The sequence below is a fragment of the Lepus europaeus genome, chromosome 5, assembly GCF_033115175.1.
Source record: "Lepus europaeus isolate LE1 chromosome 5, mLepTim1.pri, whole genome shotgun sequence".
Taxonomy (NCBI): domain Eukaryota; kingdom Metazoa; phylum Chordata; class Mammalia; order Lagomorpha; family Leporidae; genus Lepus; species Lepus europaeus.
Genome location: NC_084831.1, coordinates 97,463,727 through 97,481,827, shown reverse-complemented (window position 1 = coordinate 97,481,827; position 18,101 = coordinate 97,463,727). Strand labels below are relative to the sequence as shown.

The 18,101-nt window shown below is 36.4% G+C and overlaps 1 long non-coding RNA gene across 4 annotated transcripts in view; it reads left to right on the top strand.

The window, feature by feature from the left end:
• The window catches only part of LOC133759998 (uncharacterized), a 163,811-nt gene that overhangs the window by 92,699 nt on the left and 53,011 nt on the right, over window positions 1–18,101 (top strand). Inside the window, exons 4-5 of one of the 4 annotated variants that reach the window (XR_009865949.1) lie at window positions 7,753–7,792; window positions 12,299–13,242. The exons of 2 other annotated variants lie outside the window; for them this stretch is intronic. This is a non-coding gene — a long non-coding RNA (uncharacterized LOC133759998). Of the gene's footprint in view, window positions 1–7,752; window positions 7,793–12,298; window positions 13,243–18,101 lie in introns of those variants that run through there. One more of the 4 variants, XR_009865950.1, reaches the window with a different exon arrangement.

Here is an 18,101-nt window from a genome sequence, read left to right as displayed (position 1 = left end):
CATAATCAAAATACCCAGGCTTTAGTTCCATTATTATAGGAACATCTATGTAATTATAATTAGCTACTCTGACTCTCAGGGACTTTAGGAAAAAAGCAAAAGGATTGAACTTAATTTTGGGGGGACATACAGAGAACCCCATAAAATCTAATGAAGTTTTACACTCTTTCTCTAAGGAAGTGCATAAATGTTCATGATCACAATTTTCAAACACTTTCAGTGAGTAAAAGCATTCAATCCACATCCCAAACACAATTTAAGAAACTAAGATTTGGTGATTTCTGAAGTATCCTTCAGATTTAAATTTGAGATTATTTTGTAAAATATCTCAGAATCACATGTGAAATTCTTTTTTTTTAATTTTTTTAACTTTTATTTAATAAATATAAATTTCCAAAATACAGCTTATGGATTACAATGGCTTCTCCCCCATAACTTCCCTCCCACTCGCAACCCTCCCATCTCCCTCTCCCTCTCCATTCCATTCACATCAAGATTCATTTTCAATTCTCCTTATATACAGAAGATAAATTTAGTATATATTAAGTAAAGATTTCAACAGTTTGCACCCATGAAATTCAATTTTTTAGAATGAAATTAAAACATCTAGGATAAAAGTACAGCTGTTTTATAGAATGTCTAATGAAAGCACTTGTTGCTCTAATTTCTCCCATAATTTTAGTTTTACTATTTAAGATTACCATTTTCAACTACTTCAGCTATTTCTGTTTATATTTATTAGCCCATGACAAAATAAGTTGTTTATACTGCTTTCTAAAAGTAAATTATTGGTTTCAGGGATGGGCATTGGGTGCAGTGGTTGAGTTGCTTGCATCCCACATTGGAGTATCTGTTTTGCGTCCTAGTTCCTCCAGTTATCTTCCAACTTCATTCTAATGTACATCCTGGGAGGCTGCAGATAATGACTCAAGTGATGGCATTTCATATGGAATTTAGTTTTTCTCTGAAAATATAGTCAACTTTCTGTAGATAAGAGTCAATTTAACTTTAATTGAAAATTTTCCAAAGTTTAAGATATTTCAACTTAAGTTATTGAAAGAAAGAAACACTTCTGGCTTTTATTATGTGAGAATAAAAATATTGGTGATATTTTTCAGTTAGGGTTTTGATTATCATAAGACAATCATAGAAAACAGTGTGACTAAATCTGATGAGCATCAACACTGAAAAATATGTCTTAAGAAATTATTTGTGCTTAATATTACACAGTGAATACTTACACAATTATCCATTAATTTCCCAGCTGTAAATCTTATATGTTTAACTTGAAAACCTATAGGAACTGCATTTTCTATCATTCTCTTGGGCTTCAGAATGAGTCAAAGGGCAGACACACAATTTTAGTTTTGTATTCCATTTTCATTTCTGAATTAAAGACATGAATCAACACAATGTAAGAACAGGGAGAACACATGATATAATAAGCATAGGAACTCAAATGGGATAATCCACCAGGCATTTCAGTGTATCAATAGCAAGGCAGCACGAGAACACCAACATGGGTTGCGGCTTAGTACACTAATTTCCCCATTTAGCTGGTTTCAGAATGAGCCACCTGAAGTTTAAGTAACAGATTCAGAAGAAAATTGGAAAAATCAGACTTCATCTTGACTGATCTATCTATTTAAATAATTTGATATGATCAAAGAGAGTAGTTATCGGGCAGTGGTACAGATTGTGCATCCCCTAATCTGAAAAATCTGAAATCTGAAATAATCCAAAATTCAAGATTTTTGAGAGTTCCTACATGACGCCAAGTAGAAATTCCTTTTTTTTTTTTTTTTGACAGGCAGAGTTAAAACAGTGAGAGAGAGAGAGAGACAGAGAGAAAGGTCTTCCTTTTCCATTGGTTCACCCCCCAAATGGCCACCACGGCCAGTGCGCTGCGCCCATCGGAATCCAGGAGTCAGATGCTTCTTCCTGGTCTCCCATGTGTATGCAGGGCCGAAGGACTTGGGCCATCCTCCACTGCCTTCCAGGGCCACAGCAAACAGCTGGACTGGAAGAGGAGCAACCGGGACAGGACCGGCGCCCCAACCACTAGAACCTGGGGTGCCGGCGCCGCAGGCGGAGGATTAGCCAAGTGAGCCGAGGCACTGGCTGCCAAGTAGAAATTCTATGCATAACCTCATGTGATGTGGTGTATTGGAAAGTCAGGAATGTTATATTATTGCATAAAATTTCTTTAGGCTATCTATATAGGTGTATATGAAAAATACATGACTTTTGTATTGAAAGTTTGAATCCCCAATATTTCTTATTATATATTTGCTAATATTAAAAAAAACACATCTGAGACACTTCTATTTCCACATATTGTGAATAAAGGATACTCAACATGTAGTACTCAAAGTCATCTCAGTAGCACCTTCAAATCTTTGAGTTTATAAGAGCAGGACTAAAATTCAAGAAGAATGGAGGTCAGGTTCTTTGGAGAGGGATTTGTAAATTTTGGGAATGATTATAGTGGAGTTCTAATTATAAATTAAGGGCATGTGGCCTATGATTAAATTTGTGGGCTTCTAAGGACATTTTATGTCTAAATTCCAGTTTTCCTGTGTGAGTTTAGGTAAATTACTTGATCACTTTGTACCACAGTTTATTGATCTATAAAATTAAATGATTGTAATACACTCCTTAAAAGAGTGTTCTAAGGATTAAATGGATATTATATTTGAAAGCTTTGGCACAATGCAGCCTATCATAATAATTCTATTCATGCTATTGTTGTTAATTAAAAATGCAAACAGTTGAAGGAGTGTATTATGGCCAGCATTAGGAAGTAAGGACAACTAACTCAGATTTGATTCAATGTGCATCTGTTAAGCATTTAATTTGTACTATGCATTACCATTTGAATTAGGGCCAGAGTGGATAACTCTCACCAGATGTCAGTAAATTACAGGCAGGAACTGGACAGACTGAATTGAGTAGTCGGATTCCAGAAACTGCAACAGGTCTATCCTGGTCTTTTCTTTGCAATATTGTAACCCATAATTTTGTGAAGTTGAATTTTCAATCTATACTCATGGTGTTATGATAGTCTTTTCCTATGTTTTGCTTGGGACTTTTACATCTGTGTTAACAGAAGAAATTAGCTTATGCTTTTTTCCCCCATACTGTTTTCGCTTACTAGCATTAAGATTTCTCAATGACAGTAATAGAAAGTGATTAATGTGTGCCACTCTCTTGAAACCACTTTCTATGCAATAACTTGTTTAAACCTCATAATCACTTTATAATGTAAGTAGTATTATTATCCTTATTTCATAGATAAGAATAGTGATTCACATATCAGGTACATAATTTTCCCCCAAAGAAGGAGAAAACAGTAGAGCCTGGAATTTCCAGTGAAAGATTTTCTTCCTGAAGTTTACTTAGTAGCCTAGTTGTTTTTCCTTTGACACAAGAGTTTCTTTGAAATATGCTCATCTGTTTCTAAATGTGTGTGTGTGTGTGTGTGTGAGAGAGAGAGAGAGAGAGAGAGAGAGAGAGAGAGAGAGAGAGAGAGAATCTTGGTTATTAGAATCCAACTTTACCTTGTGTGTAGACACTCTGAATTTTTTAAAATGTGTTGGGCCCGGCATTGTGGCATAGTGGGTAAAGCTGCTGCCTGGAGTGCCAGCATCCCATATGGGCACCAGTTGGAGTCCTGGCTGCTCTTCTTCGAATCCACTCTCTGCTATGGCATGAGAAAGCAGTAGAAGGGGACCCAAGTCCTTGGGTTCCTGCATCTGTGTGAGAGACCTGGAAGAAGCTCCTGGCTCCTGGCTTTGGACTGGCGCAGCTCTGACCGTTGCAGCCAATTGGGTAGTGAACCAGTGGATGGAAGACCTCTCTCTCTCTCAGACCTCTTCTCTCTGTGTGTAACTCTGCCTTTCAAATAAATAAATAAATTTTTAAAAATAAAATAAAATAAAATGAGTTGAAAATATTTTCATGGACAGATTGTCATCAAGTTTATTTTTTTTTAAGATTTATTTACTCATTTATTTGAAAGGCAGAGTGAGAGAGAGAGGAGGAAGAGAAAGAGACAGACAAAGAGAGGGACATCTTCCATCTGCTGACTCACTCCCCAAATGATCTTAACAGCCAGGTCTGGGTCAGTTCTAAGCCAGCAGTTGACAACTCCAAATGCGTCTCCCATGTGTGTTGCAGGGGTATAAGCACTTGGGACATCTTCTGCTCTCCAGGCACATTAGCAGGGAGAGGGAGAAGGATTGCAAGCCAAGCAGTCAAGATTTGAACCCAAGATTATATGGGATGCTGATGGGGAAGGTTAACCTCCATCACCACAACACTGACTGCTGTCATCAAGTTTTGTAACTGTCCCTTGAGAGTTTTAAAAAATAATGTTTTCTCTAACTGTTGCAAATTTCCATATATATCTACTACTTTAAATTTATCATAATTTTTGGGTTTTGTCTATTTTGCTCTTGTAATAAATACAAATTATGTACAGAAATATGTTAAAATGTCCATTGTGACATTAGGTTCTTCTAGTGTTTTTTTATAGGCCTGTTAAGTTTTATCCTTATATATTTTATAGATATGTTATCTGGTATATTCAAGTTTGTAATTTTTGTTTTATACTGATAAACTGAAATTTGTAATCATTGTGTTTTTCTTTGTATCCATGACAGTGCTTTTTACTTTGAAGTTTATTTGCCTGGTGTTAATATAGCTACTCCAGCCTCATTGGATGTACCTGATATATATTACTATATAATTTATTTCCTTAAATTATTACTTTAACTTATTAAAATTTCTGTGACTTTTTGTGTTACCTGCAGATTTCACAAATATCTATGGATGTAGTTTTTTTTTTTTTTGAAGATTTATTATTTACTTGAAAGACAGTACAGTAGAGAGAAAGAGAGAGAGAGAGGATCTTACATCTGCTAGTTCACTCTCCAAATAACTGCAATGACCTGGGCTAGGACAGGTTGAAGTCAGGTCTGCCATGGAGATGACAGGGACTCAGGTACTTTGGTATCTTCTGCCACTCTGTATTTGATGAGGGAAATTTTATCCTTTACTGGAAATGGTAGGCCACATCTGCAGGATATTTTGGCAAAATGTAGTGATTCATTGCATTCCATTATGTCAACCTCGCTTGTACAGCATAAATCTCAATGTTCCACACCTGCAGGGTTTGACCACACAAACTTCTCTTGAACTCTACATCTCTTATAATTTACTTCTTTAAAATTTTTTATTTGTTTATTTTTATTTTATTGGAAAGGCATAGAAGCAGACAGAAGGACAGTGGAGAGAAATATTCCAGCCACTGGTAAACTCCTCAAATACGTATAACATCCAGACTGAGTCAGGTTGAAGTCAAGAATCCAGAATTCAATTTTTAAGTCTCCCACTTGGATAGCAGAGACCCAATTACTTAACCCATTACCTGCTACCTCCCAGGGTGAACACTAGCAGGTAGCTGAGTTAGAAGTAGAGCCAAAACTTGAACCAGGACACTCTAGTATCTTTTTACAGATTTATTTATTTATTTAAAGGCAGAGTTACAGGAAGAGAGGGAGAGAGAGAAAGAGAGAGAGATCTTCCTTTTATTGGTTCACCCCCTAATTGGCCACAATGGCCAGTGCTAAGCCACTTCAAAGCCAGAGTTTAGAACTCTATCTGGGTCTCCTACATGGAGAGCCTCACGGACTTGGGCCATCTTTCCTGGAAGCATTTGCAGGGAGTTGGGATAGAAAGTGGAACAGCCTGGGCTGGAACTTAAAGGATGTGCCCATATAGGATGCTGGTGTTGCAGGTGGCACTTTAACCCGCTGAACCACAACACCAGCCACCACTCCAATATCTTAACTGCCAAATACCCTTGTAATTAATTTCTAATTCTCAACTTTAGCATTTTTCCACATTCCTAATAAAGGAAAAAGAGATTATTTATATGACACCAGAGAGGTCCTCAGTTCACACTTTGCCTTCAGCTAGTGATTAATCACCCTTGATCTGTTACTGTCTTTTCCTAATACATCAATTCAGTAAAATACAATCAATGTCTATGAAGGAAGAATCTGGTCAGTGGAATAGAAAACTGTTTATAAGATATATTTCAAGAAGATATGGGGGGGGGGGGGCGGCAGCGCCATGGCTCACTTGGTTAATTCTCCGCCTGCGGCACCAGCATCCCATTTGGGCACCAGGTTCTAGTCCTGGCTGCCCCTCTTCCAGCCAAGCTCTCTGCTGTGGCCCAGGAGGGCAGTGGAGGATAGCCCAAGTGCTTGGGTGCCTGAACCCGCATGGGAGACCAGGAGGAAGCACCTGGCTCCTGGCTTCGGATTGGCTTAGCGCCGGCCCTGGCGGCCATTTTGGGGGTGAACCAACGGAAGGAAGACCTGTCTCTCTCTCTCTCTGTCTCACTGTCTATAACTCTACCTGTCAAATAAATTTTAAAAAAAAAAGAAGATGTTAGGAAATAAATTATTCTGAGGATGAAAAATACATATAGAATGCAATGAAATTTTTTCATAGGCTATTGAAAGTAAAGACATTCTTTTTAAACTATTGAATTTCAAAGGTAAATATGCAATTGTTTCTCATTTTCATTGAATATAATTTATAAAGCTATAAGGTGAATTTTAAAACTGCAATTTCATCTTATATGAATATTAGAATATGAATATATGTGTTTTTTTTTTCAAGTGTAAAGGCAGTTAAAACCAGCTACAATTGGCACAGCCACTGGGTGGGCTGAAAAGGAGTAGGTGCCACATGGGGAAAGTAGCAAAGTGGCCCAGGTGCAGCAGATCGGAAGAAAGGCCGAGAAGAAATAGAGCTGTGGGGCCTAAGGAGCACCATAAAAGCTGAGAAGACAAATAGGGCATAGTGAATAAAAGAAATGTGCAAAGTAGAATAATGGATACATGATACTAAATTACAGAAACATCAGTAAAAGTACACTCTTCAGAGACTTCTGCCATAGTTGAACAAGGACCACCTAGTTTATCCCATAGTAAAAAGTGAAATAGGAGTTGGCCCAATATTGACTCCAATATTAGAAGAAATATTAGAAATATTAGAAGAAACAAAGTTGAAAAAATGTTCCTGATGAATATGAAACAAAATGAGAAAAGACAGAGGAAAGGCCTAGCCAAATATTTTATCGTGAATGAATGAGTAAAAAAAGAAAAAATAATGAAGAATGAAGGAAGACCCTAATGTGAAAAAGAAGATTTTAGGGAAAATTTTAGAGAAAATGAAATGTAAATTGTCAGAACACAGGAAAAAGCAAGAACAAAAAAATTACTAAAGACAAAATTGGAAGGAGCATAAGGAATAACACTGGAAGAGATTTGAGATATAAATAAAAAAAGTTACCAAAATAAGATAGAAATGTAGAGGAGTCAAAAGGAAGGAAAGAAACAGTTGGATATAGAAAAAAAACAAAAAGCAAAGGAGATCAAATGTACATAATTGGAGTTCCTTAAGAAGAAAGTCAAAATAATAGAACAGAGTAGGGAAACATATAATTCAAAAGAAACTCTTGAAATGAAAGAAAGCTTGGATCTACACTCTTGAAAAGGGATGCAATGTGCTAGGGAGATTTGAATTATAATGGCCAATACTGAGATACATTTTGGTAAGGTGATTGCTCCTTGAAATGTACAGAATTGTTGGCAAAGGAAGACCAAAATTTCAAGTAACTTAGCAGAGTATAAAGCAAATCAACAAGATCTCTTATTTTTCTTTTGTAATATTCAGAACTAGAAGACAATGAAGTAATGCCTATGTCACAGGCAAGGTAAGGCAATGATATACACAGCTGAGTCATACTTCAAGTGAAACTTTGATAGGTTTTTTTCTTTCTTTTTTTTTTTTTTTTGGCTATGCTAGTACTCAGGGGTTATTTCTCACAAAAATCTTGGTTGAGGAAATTGCTTGCAGGTGAACCTCAATTAAACAACAAGTAGCTGGGAAGCAATAACAAAATCCTGAATTTTGAATTAATTTTATTTAGAAAAATGATGAAAGGAATTATAGAGGTGGACATGAAGAAATAAGTATAAATTTATATGTCTAATAATGGGAAATGTTATTCACTTACAGAATGAGAAAGGAAAAGATGAGAAGTTGAAAAAAATTTTGTTGATTATATATACCAAAGATTATCATTCCAAATTTGAAAAATGAACTAATAAATTTAAAATAAGAGCAAAATAAAGTTTACTACATATACTTATAAAGGTATACTATATCATCTTTTGTCAAATTGGCATTACTGCTACTGTCTAAATCTGGAAACTATTTCCCAGATTCCTCTTTATTCTATGGAACCTTGTTAGAATTGGTCAAAGATAGGAACCCCTGCACAGTTTGGAAGAGGTAAGCGAAACAAGGGAAATTCATTTGAATGGCTATGGCGGTCAGACATAAGGAAGAAGTAGTGCAAATAGACCTCAGCAAGTTTTTATCCTCTTACTGTTCTGAGTTAAGGTGTCTCCTGAATCTCTGGCCTGCTGACCAACCCTGGCTCGATGTGCACAAGCACAGCAAGCCAGTGTCCACACAGAAAGCAGTTTCCTTTGACATACTCAGTGCATTTCTAGATAGATGTGCACAACTCCTTGGATTTGGTCACAACTTCAGGATTTTTCATCCAGGCCAGGGTGGTCAGTGACTGTTTCTCTAATTCTTCTATTCTCAATCTGTAGAGCTTCACATTTGAAGAATTTCTACTTTCTAAATTAAGCCTCTTGCTGCCATGATACCTGTAATGGCTTTAGTTTATGAGTGATATGAGGAATGAATGTTAACCAATGTAATGTTTTTGACTAACAAAAATAGGCAAATGTCGTTTGAAAAGAAAAAAATAGCAGTGATTATCTCAGTATAAAACAAACCTTTCAGATCCCAAAGTGTTATATTAGACAAGGAGGGGAAACTTCTCATGCTATAGGCTTCTATTTATAACCAAATTTTAATTTCTGAATATATGAGTGATATTCAAAATGTTAATGAAAAATCCATACTAGTAAAAAACTATGCATGAATTTCAAAAATGTTTGTACCAAAATACTCATCTTTTAATCCATTTCTTATGAACTTTTTGAAGTCATTCATATATGTATCAAATAGTACAATAGCAGCATAAACTAGACTCTTTAATATTTAAATCTTGACTTTTAATTTTAGTGTCAATACTTTTGGTATTTTCCCAATAAGGATGATGTTGGATTTGGATGAAAGATATGATATTTTCATGTTCAGGAAGTTTTCACTGTGTGATTTAAGAAAAAACTGAAATAGTTGTTGAATTTTATCAGATGCCTCATTAGTATTTTTAGAGACTATGAAAGGATTTTTTTCTTTGGAGTTATCACCATGATAAATATTTTTTGGCGTTAATCCCACATTAATCTTTTAACATGATGTCAATTATTTTCTGAATATCATTTTATGAAGTTTTTTTTTTCATGAATGTTGTTGGTCTGCATTGCTGTTGACATTGTTGTGTAATCTGTTAAGTTTTGGAATCAATTTTATGCTCCATTCATATAAATATTTTAGAATTAAATATTTTTAAAGAGAACTAAAAATATTGTATTATTTGGTCTGTACAAATGACTGGATCATTTAGTTTTTGGAAGGATATGAGTAGTCTTTAAGGAAATTGATCATTTTATGTTCTCTTTCCTCCAGAGAGTGGTTATTGAATATAAGCATTTGAAAACTAGAAGGATTATAGAAAATGATTATAAAGATTGCTAGATATGATGTCCTTGGATATCTTGGAGCAAAAGAAATTTTATTTTCTTGCTTGCTCTGGGGGTACTACAAATGTCATTTTAAATAATAATTTGTAGTATTTCAGTTGCCTATATTTGTGCCTTGAAACAAAGTAAAATGAACTTTTAAAAAACTTTTTTTAAAAAAAAGTTTTTTAAAAAGCTTTTTTTTAAAAAAAGTTTTTTAAAAAGCTTTTTTTTAAAAAAATATTTTTAAAACTTAAAAAAATTGGGAATGTAATGAAAAATGTTTAAAGTAGAAAGGAATTTCAGAAAAAGATATAAAGATTATGGTAAAAGGAAGTAAGAGAAGGATGGGTAAGAAAAGAGAAAGAGCAGCATGAAGAGCAAAACAGAAAAAAGGCAAAGCAAGTAGACTACGAATTGAATAACACAGAGAGTTCAGAGCATGGCGCAGTTCTCAGAAGCCAAATTCCAAGCAGACACAAAAGTAAAATTATTTACACATTGATGCTGACTGATTCATCTCTTGGTGATGCAAATCTGGGGATGCAAGACATGATCATGTTATATATAAACAGTTGACAGGACAGAGGATATTTTAGATTTTATGATTATTATGATTATGATTATGATTGTTATATTATTAGGATAGATGGAGTGAGTGGTTGTATCACTGCTCGAGATACCTATATCCCAAATCAAGTGCCTGGTTTCAAGTCCTAGCTTCACTTCTTATTCCAGCTTTTCACTAATGTGCACCTTGGAGAATCCAAGTACTTGGATCCCTGCCACAGATGTGTGAGACCTGAATTGATTTTCTGAATGCTGGCTTCTGCCCAGCCCTGGTTGTTGCAGGTGGTTCAGGAATGAACCAACGGATAGGAACTCTCTGTCTCTGTCTCTCTGCATTTCAAATACATTAAATAAGTAAATTAAAAGAATGTAAAAATAAATATTAGAACAGCTAAAAGCAAGTTACTAAACTACATTTGATTTTTAAAATTAATTTCTCAAATCTAAATTTGATTTCAATGATCCAAATGAAAAAATAATAACTAATAGTGTTGAAACTTGCCTCTTAGATAGAGTAACATATTTTACTGAGATTTAAATTGGCTGGTTAAATTTTCTCATAAAACTTCGTTTACATTTTGAGACTGTTGGTCATTCTAAGATCTCAGGCATATGAAAGTTGCATTTTAATGCTAGAATAATATTTGAGTGAGAGTAAAACAAATGTAGACTTTTAAATGTGTGCTTTTTAGATAGTATTTAAAACTTTAATTAGAAATGTAGCCCAGGGCTGACAGATTTTATTTGTTGGCCTTGAACAACATGCAGGCAATAAGTCTGCATGAAGCTCATAAACATATTGGAAGTGTGCCCTTCTCCTGCCTGCTGTGTGAGAATCTTGATGACTGGCAGTCCCACAAGCATTAGACTGGGAACAACAGACCATCATCTGGATATCTTAGTCACTTATTAGCATTTCAACAATTTAAATTCTTCTTTTTTTTTTAAGATGTATTTATTTGAAAGGCAAGAGTTACAGAGAGGCAGAGAGAAAGAGAGAGAGATGTCTTCTATCTACCAGGTCACTCCCCAGATGGCTGCAACTTCTGGAGCTGTACTGATCCAAAGCCAGGATCCAGGAGCTTCCTCTGGTTCCCAAGGACTTGGGCCAGCTCCTACTGCTTTCCCAGGCCATAGCAGAGAGCTGGATCACAAGTAGAGCAGCCAGGACTTGAAGGGGTGCTCATATGGGATGCCGGCACTGCAGGTGGTGGCTTTACCCGCTATGCCACAGTGCCGGCCCCTGCACCCTTCTTAAAATAGCATATTATGATAGTTCTCTTTAAAGCTTCTAGAATGATATAAGTAAACCTTAACAATGATTATATTTTGCATTTGGAAGTTATTTTGTAACTAAGTCATTAGTGGCATAAATAAAATAGATTAAAAGTGTCAATTATAGTAAATTGTAAATTATGTTTATAGTCCATTAGTGGAAAACTTAAATGCAATAATTACTTAATAGTGCTGAGTAACATATGCTCTCATACTCAACAGAATAGTGTTTATTCCATTCAAAATTGAAAAAAAAAAGACTTTTGTGGTCTAAGGCAGCAAGCAATTGATTTAGGCTTCACATGAACTGGCATTTTCTGGGGTCACGAGGAGCCACCTCATCTTGCAGATATTGATATTACTGCTCTTTAGCCGTAGAAGAGACTTGGGACCAAACATAAAGTGACTTGATTGATATCTTGTCCCAAACAACACTCTAAAACACTTAGAAAACTTTCCTTAGGCCTTTTCAGAAGGTGTGAGACAACTTGGTCAGTACAATATGCATTTAGCCAAGAAGGGATCATTTTCTCCATTATATAGAAACCCTAAAACTTTTTCCCACTAATAAAACCCATCTAATAAAAACCCAGAAACAGTGCCTATTATCTTGTCAGAAAAGGGGAATATATCCAAAAGAAGAAGAAAAAATGATCAAACCATGGGAAGAAAGAATAATTTAGTTAAGCATTTTTTTTTTTTAATTTCAGGGAACATCTGTGAAATTTTCCAGAACTCTCAGCAAGTATTTTGGATTGAGAAAGAGGATTGTTTTTTTGTTTTTCATTTGTCTTTCTTTGGTCAAACCATTAATACATATAATCAGACACCTATACATTAACCACACCTCTACACCTACCATATCACACCACACAAGTGTCAGCATTATGTCTTTCCTTGCTCTGGTTCACTCTTCATATTACATATATAGGTTCAAAAAGTAACATAGAAGACTAAAGATCCCATGATTCTAAGAATTTCCAAAAAGATTTACAGAAGTGTTTTCAATTGCTAATTATTGCTAATTTAACCATAGGTTAAGGGCATCACCAATGTGGATGAGGTTGTGGAGAAAAGGGAAACCTAATACATTGTTGGTGGGAATGAAAATTAATTTGTCATTGTGGAGAACAATATGAGGGTTCTTCAAAAGAAGTAAAAGCACGTGTCCTATATGATACAGCTATTGCACTTCTGGGAATGAATCCAAAGGAATGGAATTCGTCTATCAAAGAGGTAGCTACACTCCCATGTTTATTGTAGCACTCTTTATAATTACAAAGTTATAAAATCAATCTAAATGTTCATTATGGTTGAATGGATAAGAAACTATGGGATATATACACCATAGAATATTATAGAGCCATAAAAATTAAATTCTGAGAGTTGAAACAAAAAGGTGGAATTCTAGATCATTTTATAGGTACACATTTGTGTGAACTTGTATATGTTAGTTAGTTGATATGAATCTAATTTAGTGATTACTGGAGGCTGAGTACGATATGGGGTTGGGAAATGACCAGACACTGTGTCCCAAAATGGAGTCTGGTAGAGGTAATGGATTCTGGTGTCCACAAACGAGTAGAGCAACTACAGTCTGCAGTAATGGAAATGGAAGGGCTCATTGCCTGGAGTGATTGGTTTATGCTATATGTATCTGTTGAAATATTTCATAACATTGCACAAAGTATATAGGTGTTTTATGTTAATCCAAAATTTTAAAAATAAATTTAAAATAACTTTCAGATCTTTACTGATCTAATTTTCCCCTTCCTGTATTCCTAAGTAATGCACTATCCTGAATTGAATTTTGTGTTTGGCATTCTTATGAATTTGTATTTATAATAACATATGGGTATGTCCACATATGACAAATAGGTTTGTTTTGTATGATTTCAAACTTTATATATACATATGATGCTATAATTTGTTTTGTTCCTAGTTTAATATATCCCTTACCATAATTTTGTTGATAGACTATTTCTAACAATTATAGCTTTATTTAACTGACTATATTTTCTGTATAGTATTTAGTGATGTGATTATTCCAAAATATATGTATTCATTATACTGTTGATAGATACATCATTAATTACTATGTAAAAAATACAATTAGTTAAGTAGAACTTCCTGATGAGTCTTGGTTCTTTGTTTTTAATCACCATGAATTATTATAACTGGAAACAAAGATTCCCTTGAAAATCTATCCCAAATTAGCATGTTAGCATTTTTTTCAAACTCCATCTATAATTAAGAAGTCTCATAATTATTTTCTCTAGCAGATTTTGGATTTTGTCTTCCCCTTTTGTATGAAGAAGTTTAATCTTCATTGCCACACTGTTATCAAATTATTGGATTCACATCTTATTTCTGGTCTTGGTGCAGACTGAACCTAGGATTTTCTCATGGGTCATCAATACCTGTTCCCCTTTAAGTCTCATCTTTCATTGAATTTTCCACTTTGCATTTTAGTGCTACTAAAATATATCTGATCATGCACATGATTTCCTACATGCCATCATTAAATATTATAATTCAAATTTTGTCATAAGACATCATAGAATGGAATCGAAATAAAAATCATGGTCTTATTCCTGAAGATTAAAAATTATTATGGAATAATTTAAGGACTAAGTAAACTCTTATAAAAGGGACCTATTGTCATTTTTTTCTTGACTGTTCCATTGTTCTAGTACTCAGTTTTTTCATTGTGCCATCTTGCTCTCTGGTACATTTTGTGGTGCTTTTATTTCTGGTGGCTACCGGGAGATGAAGAATTAATTAATATACACCACTTAGTGAATATTCAAAAATATTTTTCCATTTAGTTTACTAGACAGTCTTTAAATATTAGATCAGACTTATGTGAACCCTAAAATTACAGTGCATCTTATTTGCACAAAGGGTACTGGAATATATATAAATTTTAAAACAAAATATTTGGTCATCCCTCAGAGACATTCCAAAATTCCCACAAGATTTAGCCCTTAGGAAATCAAACCACTGTGACAACAAACCAAGGTATTGTTGCTTCAAATGACCCAGTTTTCTTCTGGAGTTGTGGCTTCACCAAATGATGAAAATAGATAATGTCACTTGTCAATTAAAAACACATTTTATGGAATAATGTAGAATATCACATCAAAACCTGACATGTTAATTTTGAGGCTCTAGTGATCTAAACTGTTTTTTTCTAAATGAAGAAAATATATTCCTTGGGACAGAGTGACTGTGAAAATTCTGCCATAAAATATATATCCCTTCTGTTCATAGAGACTAAAGAATAATAGTTCTAAATTTCCATTGACCTCCCTATTGTTGCTGTGGATTCAAACTGAGAGGAGGAGTGTGGTGGGGGCAAGAGGTACAGAGTCACCACACAGACCCCGGAAGCCAGGTGAAAGCGGGCCAGAGGCAAGCAGCCTGCAGTCTCATTTATTTCAGTTGGTACAGCAGCTTAAATACCCAAGGCAGCCAATCCAGTCAAGGGGAGGTCTATGCCCTAACCAATCACATCCTATTGCCAGGCAGTTTCCAAAGCCATCCACTCACAGCCTGCTGCCAGGCAGGCTCCATTGCCATGTGGTTTCCGAAGCCATTCAATCACAGCCTATTGCCAGGCAGTTTCTGTTGCCAGCGGCCATCTTGGCATGGCCTTCTAATTCCACCATATTTCCCCCTTTTCGTTTATTTTTGAGCAACAGGAGGCATGATTCTCAGCCATACCATTGTTGACCCCGCTTCCATGTGGTCTCTGTACACGGCTGTGCCTGTCTTAGGTTGTCCCCCAGTGGATCTTACCCATCATTGACTAATCAGTGCTCAAAACAGGAGACCACAGGAGTGCTTGCTCAGATGGGGGTAGGAATGAGGAACAATGGTAATAAGGAATGGCATGAGCGCACACAGGCTGTGAGCCGTTTGAGTGGCTGACTGGAGCTAAGTGGGATATAAAGCAGTAACGGATGTGGCTATAGGCAGTTCCTCAGGGTAGGATGATAGGGCAGGTGCGTCTGCTAACAAGGCGGGGCTCTCAGTCTTGTTCAGCTGGTTCTGATTGACTGTCAGTTGCAGGCTTGATGTTTCTGGCTGGTACCCAAGTGGGCTGTCCCGCATTCTCTGGAAAGACACAAGCATATCCTTGACCTTTGGTTAGCAGAGGGTGTGGTCCCTTCCATTCTCCTGTCAGGGGGTCTTTCCACCTAACCATAGGGGCTGGGGTCTGGGATCGAAAGGATCCCCAGTGTTTATAAGCTGGGCTGATCCCTTGGGAATCAAAAGTAAGAAAATTGATAGTGAAAAGGACCTCAGTCAAAGCAAGCTGTGGGTCTGGGGGCATATGATTGTTTTGATGTCTTTGTAAGAGATCTTTAATCATCCTATGAGTTCTTTCAATGATTGTCTGTCCCTGTGGGTTGTATGGGATACCTGTGGCAGACTGTATGTTCCAGGATTTCAGGAAGGAATTAAATTCCTGTGATGTATACGCTGGCCCATTATCAGTCTTTATTGTCCAGGGGACACCAAGGACCAGTATGGCTGACTTAACTGCCTTTATCATATTACTAGCCTTTTCTCCGGATTGGGCTGTTGCAAATACAGCTTTTGAATAAGTATCTACCACCACATGTACAAACTTAAAGTTTACCAAAGGAGTTAATGTGGGTGACGTCCACTTGCCAGAGCTTATTAGGAGCAAGGCCTCGTAGGTTCACTCCTGCTTGTTGCAGTGGGCCTAACAGGGTGAGGGGTGCACAATTCTTGAAAGAGTACACTAGGTATTTGCATTGGCTCATTGTTAGCTCTGGGAAAAACAATTTTATGTTGCTTGCAGACATGAAATTTTTGGTGTAGAATACGGGCTTGTTCTAGGTGTCCAATGGAAGCTGTGCTGCAGGAGATAAGACGATCAACCTTTTAGTTGCCTTGGAAAATAAAGCCAGGTAACCTAGTATGTGATCTTATGTGTGAGATATACCATGGGTGTTTTCTGTTCTCAGTTAGCTCTTTAAGTGTTGTGAACATCTGGTCAATTGGCTTATTGGTCACATTAAAGACTGCAAAAGGGATCGTCTTTGTTACCTGTACTGAGTATTTGCTGTCTGAAAATATATTTACTGGCCCATCCTGGCTAAGGAGTAGAACCTTGACTATTGTCCTTATTTCTTCCAACTGCACTGATCCCCCATGGGGTTCTACGTGGATCTTATCTTTTTCTATAGAGGATTTGATCACTATTCCAAACAGTAACTTGTTGGTGTCCGTAAATGCACACAGTGCCATGGGTATAAGTTGATTAGCAGGGAAAGCATGTTTTGGATAGTCTATTTCTAAGGTTTGCAACATCTGGAGTAGCCTGTCCACTGGCAGGTGATTGTCAACCTGTCCTGGGAAATTTATCATTAAAGTTTTAAAGAACGTGCTATTCTGCATCAATGTGGACAGTTCTAATTGTGATAGGGGTAGGACCACTATTCTGGCTCTGTGTTAAATATCTTATTGGCATAATATCTTAATTTAAGTCCCATCATAAGGATGGCATCTACTTTGTTAACTATTTTATGACACTCGCTCCAGGCTATGTGCACCCAAAAAAGTGGTCCATGTTGTTGCCAAATAACTCCTAAAGGGGCCTTGAGGATAGATATGGTTATGAAAAATAGAGGCACCTGAGGGTCATATCTAAAGGTTTTTAGATTTGACAACTGGGTGCTGATCTTTTCTATAGTGAATTTGGCTGCTGGTGTCAATGTGATTTTTGAAGAAGGGCTGTTCCCCTTAGTAAATTGAATAGTGGTCTAAGTTCTACAGGTGTTAGGGGAACGAAGGGCTTCAGCCAGTTGATTTGACTGCATAGTTGCTGAAGTTCATTAAGTGAGGATTTATGCTTGACTTTTAGGTTTGGGCCCATTGGAGATATATGGGAGGAGATTTGATATCCCAAGAATTGAAAAGGAGGAAAATGTTGTACCTTTTCTGTGGTAATAGACAAACCCAGGAATTGTAAATTTCTTACTGTCTCACTTAGGCCTTCAGAGTTGCCACATTCTCATGAGCAAGTAAGATATCACCCACATAATGTATGACCAAGCACTGATCTTTAAGTGTGCTGGTCACATGAGAAACATATCTTTGGCAAATGGCAGGGCTATTTTTCATGTCTTGTGGGAGTACTGTCCACTGAAATCTTTTTGTGGGGAGCTGGAAATTGGGCTCCCATACTGTAAAGGCAAAATAGGCCTTATCCTCCTCTGCAATGGGAATGGAAAAGAAGCAATCTTTGATAACAGTGGTAACTATGTAGTATCCATTAGGAATGGCCCCAGGATGGGGAATGCCAGCCTGGAATGTTCCCATCTTTTTTATGATTTTGTTGATGGCTCTCAAATCCTGTAATAGCCCATATTTTCCCTGTTTCTTTGGTATCACAAAAATGGACATGTTGTGAGGGCTAGTGGAGGGCTCTATGTGTCCCTTTTCCAATTGTTCCTGTACCAATTCTCTAAGGATGCC